The sequence below is a fragment of the Pseudophryne corroboree genome, chromosome 4 (genome assembly GCF_028390025.1).
Source record: "Pseudophryne corroboree isolate aPseCor3 chromosome 4, aPseCor3.hap2, whole genome shotgun sequence".
Classification (NCBI taxonomy): domain Eukaryota; kingdom Metazoa; phylum Chordata; class Amphibia; order Anura; family Myobatrachidae; genus Pseudophryne; species Pseudophryne corroboree.
In genome coordinates, this window is record NC_086447.1 from 305,056,855 (window position 1) to 305,065,285 (window position 8,431).

Sequence of the window (8,431 nt, forward strand, 5' to 3'; positions counted from 1 at the left end):
CATAATGGTACTCGTAAGCCGTGGATGTGTTTAAAAAGGAAGAAACAAAAGAGAGTAGTTTTAGTGCTTCAATTGCATTGTTGTGGTTATTAATTTTACCTAGTCCATACTTATAAACATTAGATATGGGTATATTCTATTATGTATGTATAGCCAATTGAATTAATGAACAAAAACAATGGGGGCAGTGGCCAAAATATGTAATGATGATCAATATCCGCATTGCACAGTTAGGTGGGGGGCATAATGACCCCTTTAGAAATAAAAGATTGTGTATTACACCTCATTTTACACGCGCACATGCGCATTTAGACCATGTACATTCCAGTGCGTATTTTAATCTTTATGTTCAAACAACAGATCTAGATATATATATATATATATATACACAGATTCCCCTGTGTATTCGGTTCATTCAATCTGGCATGGAGGCTGCACCAGAGCTCCCCATAGAGAATAATTGATTTCAGAAGAGAGGTTTGAAAAATAGAGGTACAGACATCCTCATATTCCTCTTTCAGAACTACAGCACCCAGTCTTCCATGATGGTCTCCCATCTATGTACTGGCTGGGCCCAACACTGCTTGGCTTCCAAGATCGGGCGGAATTGGGCATCTCCAGTGTGGCATGGCTGTAATGATGATGTGAACCGAGGTGTGGGAATGTGCATGGAAGAGGAGAGGAAAAGGAGGAAAATAAGGAGGGTTGCTCTGGTGATAAAGAGGAGATGTAAAAACTGGCTTACGTTATAGAAACGGGGCTATTTCATAGCCCTCGTTGAAGCCGTCTGGATGCATAGTGTTCAGTTCGAAAATCCAGTACATCTCCCTTCTGGATAGAAGGTTGGAGAGATCTCCACCTCTCTCTCCAAGCGCAACCATCTCGATACCTTTGAACGTTAGCTCCTCGGGGTCAGAATTGTGGCATAGATGGAAATGTTTCGACACCGCATGTGTCAGGACCTTGTTTTTGATGTTCCTCACGTGTTCCTGAATACGGAGCTTCAAGGGTCTCTTGGTTTTCCCAATATATTTCATCTTGCATGAACACTCCAGCATGTAGATAACCGAGACGGTGTTGCAGTTAATAAATTGTTTAATTGTATAGTCTTTGGTATCGCTGTTATTTTTGAAAGTTCTCCTATTGGGATGCAGATACCGACACACATTGCAGCGACCACATTTGTAGCACCCCACACATTTTGGCATTCTAGAGGGTACTTCCGGGTTTCTCAACATGCTTGGTGCCACAAGATCTTTGAGATTTTTAGACTTCCTGAATACCACAGATGCTTCTTTTGGGAGATAGTCTTTTAAAATGGGATCCATCAGGAGGACATTCCAGTGTTTTTTCAAAGTTCTTTTTATAAGGTGCTCGTGCCTACTGTATGTAGTGATGAACTTCACAGTGTCCTCCTTTTTCTCCCTTGTTTTATAATTTAGAAGGTGTTTCCTCTCAAGTTTCTTTACTTTGGCATTAGCTTCTTCCAGTAGATGGTTCGGGTATCCTTTCTCCTTAAATCTTCCAGTATAGACTTGCAGCTGTTGGTCTCGGTCATCATTATTCTTACAGTTCCTGGTTATTCTGGTGAATTGCGAGAGTGGTATGTTATCCTTCCATTGTCGACTGTGGTTGCTCTTATAGTGCACATAGCTGTTCATATCGACCTTTTTGATGTAGTTCTCGGTAACCACTTCTTTCCCTGAGTGTGTCAGTACCAGGTCCAGAAATTCAATCTTATCCGTACTATCATTAGCAGTGAAGCGGAGGTTCATAGTGTTGTTAGATATATATAAAAAAAATTCTTTAAAACTTGAATCGTCGCCATCCCATATGATTAAAATGTCGTCTATATATCGTTTGTAAAAAACGATATTCTGCTGAAAAGGATGATCTTTAAAAATGTAGTCATTTTCCCATTGTCCCATAAAAAGGTTAGCAAAACTTGGTGCAAATATTGTCCCCATGGCGGTTCCACAGATTTGAAGAAAGAAATCATTTAAAAACTTAAAATAGTTACGTTTTAAAATGAAACTCATCAGTTCGCATATAAAAATTCTGTGTTCATCTGTGATCTGACCATCTTTGCTCAGAAAAATATTGCAGGCTTCAATTCCTTTGTCGTGTTCTATACAGGTATAAAGTGACTGTACATCAATGGTGACCCATCTATATGTATCTTGCCATTCGAATGATTCCATTAGATTAAGAACTGAGGTAGTGTCTTTAAGATATGCTGGTAGATTTATCACGTGTTTCCTCAGAAATACATCCACATATTCCGATAAATGGGATTTTAGGGAATCAATCCCAGCAACAATGGGTCTGCCTGGGGGATTAGTCATAGATTTGTGCACTTTGGGTAAAAAGTAAAAAATGCGGGTTGTGGGGTTGGAATTAAAAAGGTATTGGTATTCATCTTTGGTGAGGATCTCACTTCTGAAACCTTTCAGGAGGATGGCTCTGAGTTCCTCCACATATATTTCTTTCGGATCTGTAGGGAGTGGTATATAAGAATTTTTGTCCCCTAAAAGCCTTTTTGCCTCTTCAACATAGGCCTCCCGATCCATTATAACCAACCCCCCCCCTTTGTCAGCAGATTTTATGACAATATTTTTGTTGTCCTGGAGTTCCTTAATGGCCCTTACTTCTCTATTCGTTAGGTTTTTCTCCTTGATGGGTTCGATTTCAGTGTCACACAGATCTTTCTTCACCAAATCATAAAAGATTCCCACGTTATGGCCTTTGGATTCCAGGGGGTAAAACTTTGAAGTGGGTTTTAGTCCTGACTTTGACTGTTCATAATTCTGGATGACGGCGTCTTCTTTTTTAAGGTAGTGCCTTTTTAGGGTTAATTTTCTTACGAACTTATTTAGATCAATAAAAACATCAAATTTATTCATACCCTTAGTGGGTGCGTAAGAAAGTCCTTTATTAAGTAATGATGTTTCATATTCTGATAGTACATGACTGGATAAGTTGAAAATTCCTTTCGGTGTGTCCTGTTCTATTATAGGTGTCTCTTTTTGTTGTTGTACTGGCTTGTTCCTTCTGCCCCCACGGCATCCTCTTCTTCTATGAACCTCCTTTTTATAGGTGTTGTGTGTGTGACTCTCTCCTTTGTGACGTCCCTTGTTTTGTCTCTGAGTCGGTTGTTTGGGCCTGGTGATAAAAAATCCCCTCCATTGTTTGAATTCAATCTCTGTAATGCAGAGAACCTGTTGTTAGTCCGTATGTTCTGGTTTTTCTGTGGATGATACGTATTCATCCTGTTATCCATTCTTTTCCTCGGCACCGATTGCCAATATTCTCTTTTCCCTTTCGGATCCTGTTTGTCTTCTCCATTAAATCTACTCCAATTCTTGATTCTGTTATTCTCATAATCTTGCTTGTCCCTTAGGAATTTTTTCCCTTTATTTCTTATAACCTCATCTTCGATGTGTTCTAGTTTCTTGTTAAGTACCTTTTCATTTATCTTGAAGTCCTCCTTATCTTTAAATACTTCCAGTTTTACCTCAGTCTCCTTGATCTCCGATTCTAGGGCGGAGATGATACGTTTCTTCTCCGTAATGAGTAATCGCATAAGTTTGACCGAACAGCTGTGGAGTGTATTATCCCATTCTTTCATGAACTCTGGATTGTCTGTTCCAAATGTGGGTTGCTTCATGATCCTGAGTCCCCTGGGTACTCTGTCCACGCTAATGTAGTGCTCTAGCCCCTTCACGTCCCACCATGCTTTCACTTCTTTGGTTAGGAGTCTTTCCATGCTCCAAAACATTTCGTCAAGTGTGTCGATGCTGGGTGTATCTCCGGGGGTATTGCTTTCATTGAAAATCTTGTGGCATACCGTGCTCCTTTTACTGGTACGCTCACTGGTTCTAAACATACTGTGTGTGTGGTATCGACTTAATATAGGCAGCCGTAAGTAAATAATACCGAAGATAATGTGTGAAGCGAGTGAACCAACCGCGCTAATATGCGTTCGCCAATCAACACTAGTAGTTTAGACCAAAAATTAAGAAATTATTACGTGCAATCAAATAATATATAAGTAGATATATATACACCTATATAATCTCCCTTGAAGGACACTCCCTTGAATTTAGCAGGGCGTCTGCTACACCTTAAGAAAAAAGCATTGGTAAAGTGCTTTATGGGTCATGTATATGGAACGATGGATAAGGTGTTTCAAAGCGACCAATGATGTCACATAGAATTTGGGAGACCGTAAATATATAAAAAAAGGTTGTCAATTTATTACTAAATACACCAGTAAAAGACAGTAACACCACTAAAATCACAAATAAAAGATGTTAAAAAACTTTTTAGAGCAAACTTAAAAAATACAGAGAATTTACTCCTAAAAATATTTTAAAAAATGGGTAACATAGACTGCATAAAATGATGGTATAGACAAGATAAAAAAGAACCATAAAACTGCTTAACTTGAGAAGATGGGTTTAGTCTGGTAACACCCAACGCGTTTCGTCCTATCTGGACTTCATCAAGGGGTGATCTATGTGTGGGACAGCTCAGATATATATATACATATACTAATGAGGAAGTGATTGTTACATCACTTCCTGTCAATTAGTGATTCAGAATTGGAGGATGCATTTTACATTGCAAAAACACAGTGTCAGTGCTCCCTCTACATTGATAACATAATGCTGAGGAAAAACGCTATATTAAGTGTAATATTTTAATACTTATAGGTTGTTTTTAAGTCTTTTCCGGGGACTTCCGGTCCGGACTGAGGGTGGCGTCACTTCCGCCCCTCTTCCGGCGTCCGGTGCCTCCCTCTGCGCATGCGCCGGCCCCGAATGCTGGTAATCGGGTCTCCGAGCGCTACCGCGCATGCGCCCGTCTAGTGCGGCCTGATCATGTGACGCTTGATGACCCTGCTCCGGATTTCAACACGGCTTTCATTTTCTTGCGCTCATGCGCATGCGCTCATCAAATGTAGTCTAATCGGGTGACATTTGATGTCCCTGCTCCGGATGTCAACAAACGGCGGCCATTTTCTTGTAGTACGAAGTGCTGACAGATAATTCTATTGTAAAAAGTCCAATCCCGGCGGCCATTTTTGATGGGGAAATTTCAGATGTTTCATAATGGTACTCGTAAGCCGTGGATGTGTTTAAAAAGGAAGAAACAAAAGAGAGTAGTTTTAGTGCTTCAATTGCATTGTTGTGGTTATTAATTTTACCTAGTCCATACTTATAAACATTAGATATGGGTATATTCTATTATGTATGTATAGCCAATTGAATTAATGAACAAAAACAATGGGGGCAGTGGCCAAAATATGTAATGATGATCAATATCCGCATTGCACAGTTAGGTGGGGGGCATAATGACCCCTTTAGAAATAAAAGAGTGTGTATTACACCTCATTTTACACGCGCACATGCGCATTTAGACCATGTACATTCCAGTGCGTATTTTAATCTTTATGTTCAAACAACAGATCTAGATATATATATATATATATATATATATACACAGATTCCCCTGTGTATTCGGTTCATTCAATCTGGCATGGAGGCTGCACCAGAGCTCCCCATAGAGAATAATTGATTTCAGAAGAGAGGTTTGAAAAATAGAGGTACAGACATCCTCATATTCCTCTGAAATCCTCATTTTCCTCTGAAATCGAACCCATCAAGGAGAAAAACCTAACGAATAGAGAAGTAAGGGCCATTAAGGAACTCCAGGACAACAAAAATATTGTCATAAAATCTGCTGACAAAGGGGGGGGGGTTGGTTATAATGGATCGGGAGGCCTATGTTGAAGAGGCAAAAAGGCTTTTAGGGGACAAAAATTCTTATATACCACTCCCTACAGATCCGAAAGAAATATATGTGGAGGAACTCAGAGCCATCCTCCTGAAAGGTTTCAGAAGTGAGATCCTCACCAAAGATGAATACCAATACCTTTTTAATTCCAACCCCACAACCCGCATTTTTTACTTTTTACCCAAAGTGCACAAATCTATGACTAATCCCCCAGGCAGACCCATTGTTGCTGGGATTGATTCCCTAACATCCCATTTATCGGAATATGTGGATGTATTTCTGAGGAAACACGTGATAAATCTACCAGCATATCTTAAAGACACTACCTCAGTTCTTAATCTAATGGAATCATTCGAATGGCAAGATACATATAGATGGGTCACCATTGATGTACAGTCACTTTATACCTGTATAGAACACGACAAAGGAATTGAAGCCTGCAATATTTTTCTGAGCAAAGATGGTCAGATCACAGATGAACACAGAATTTTTTTATATGCGAACTGATGAGTTTCATTTTAAAACGTAACTATTTTAAGTTTTTAAATGATTTCTTTCTTCAAATCTGTGGAACCGCCATGGGGACAATATTTGCACCAAGTTTTGCTAACCTTTTTATGGGACAATGGGAAAATGACTACATTTTTAAAGATCATCCTTTTCAGCAGAATATCGTTTTTTACAAACGATATATAGATGACATTTTAATCATATGGGATGGCAACGATTCAAGTTTTAAAGAATTTTTTTTATATATATCTAACAACACTATGAACCTCCGCTTCACTGCTAATGATAGTACGGATAAGATTGAATTTCTGGACCTGGTACTGACACACTCAGGGAAAGAAGAGGTTACCGAGAACTACATCAAAAAGGTCGATATGAACAGCTATGTGCACTATAAGAGCAACCACAGTCGACAATGGAAGGATAACATACCACTCTCGCAATTCACCAGAATAACCAGGAACTGTAAGAATAATGATGACTGAGACCAACAGCTGCAAGTCTATACTGGAAGATTTAAGGAGAAAGGATACCCGAACCATCTACTGGAAGAAGCTAACGCCAAAGTAAAGAAACTTGAGAGGAAACACCTTCTAAATTATAAAACAAGGGAAAAAAGGAGGACACTGTGAAGTTCATCACTACATACAGTAGGCACGAGCACCTTATAAAAAGAACTTTGAAAAAACACTGGAATGTCCTCCTGATGGATCCCATTTTAAAAGACTATCTCCCAAAAGAAGCATCTGTGGTATTCAGGAAGTCTAAAAATCTCAAAGATCTTGTGGCACCAAGCATGTTGAGAAACCCGGAAGTACCCTCTAGAATGCCAAAATGTGTGGGGTGCTACAAATGTGGTCGCTGCAATGTGTGTCGGTATCTGCATCCCAATAGGAGAACTTTCAAAAATAACAGCGATACCAAAGACTATACAATTAAACAATTTATTAACTGCAACACCGTCTCGGTTATCTACATGCTGGAGTGTTCATGCAAGATGAAATATATTGGGAAAACCAAGAGACCCTTGAAGCTCCGTATTCAGGAACACGTGAGGAACATCAAAAACAAGGTCCTGACACATGCGGTGTCGAAACATTTCCATCTATGCCACAATTCTGACCCCGAGGAGCTAACGTTCAAAGGTATCGAGATGGTTGCGCTTGGAGAGAGAGGTGGAGATCTCTCCAACCTTCTATCCAGAAGGGAGATGTACTGGATTTTCGAACTGAACACTATGCATCCAGACGGCTTCAACGAGGGCTATGAAATAGCCCTGTTTCTATAACGTAAGCCAGTTTTTACATCTCCTCTTTATCACCAGAGCAACCCTCCTTATTTTCCTCCTTTTCCTCTCCTCTTCCATGCACATTCCCACACCTCGGTTCACATCATCATTACAGCCATACCACACTGGAGATGCCCAATTCCGCCCGATCTTGGAAGCCAAGCAGTATTGGGCCCAGCCAGTACATAGATGGGAGACCATCATGGAAGACTGGGTGCTGTAGTTCTGAAAGAGGAATATGAGGATGTCTGTACCTCTATTTTTCAAACCTCTCTTCTGAAATCAATTATTCTCTATGGGGAGCTCTGGTGCAGCCTCCATGCCAGATTGAATGAACCGAATACACAGGGGAATCTGTGTATATATATATATATATATATATATATATATCTCTATATCTGTTGTTTGAACATAAAGATTAAAATACGCACTGGAATGTACATGGTCTAAATGCGCATGTGCGCGTGTAAAATGAGGTGTAATACACACTCTTTTATTTCTAAAGGGGTCATTATGCCCCCCACCTAACTGTGCAATGCGGATATTGATCATCATTACATATTTTGGCCACTGCCCCCATTGTTTTTGTTCATTAATTCAATTGGCTATACATACATAATAGAATATACCCATATCTAATGTTTATAAGTATGGACTAGGTAAAATTAATAACCACAACAATGCAATTGAAGCACTAAAACTACTCTCTTTTGTTTCTTCCTTTTTAAACACATCCACGGCTTACGAGTACCATTATGAAACATCTGAAATTTCCCCATCAAAAATGGCCGCCGGGATTGGACTTTTTACAATAGAATTATCTGTCAGCACTTC

The 8,431-nt window shown here is 39.6% G+C and overlaps 2 pseudogenes; one reads left to right on the plus strand and one right to left on the minus strand.

Annotated features, from left to right (window-relative positions):
• Positions 1-520: 520 nt before the first annotated feature.
• On the minus strand, positions 521-639 carry LOC134912365 (5S ribosomal RNA; annotated as a pseudogene).
• A 7,065-nt stretch (positions 640-7,704) lies between these two features.
• Positions 7,705-7,823, plus strand: LOC134912533 (5S ribosomal RNA; annotated as a pseudogene).
• Positions 7,824-8,431: the final 608 nt, after the last annotated feature.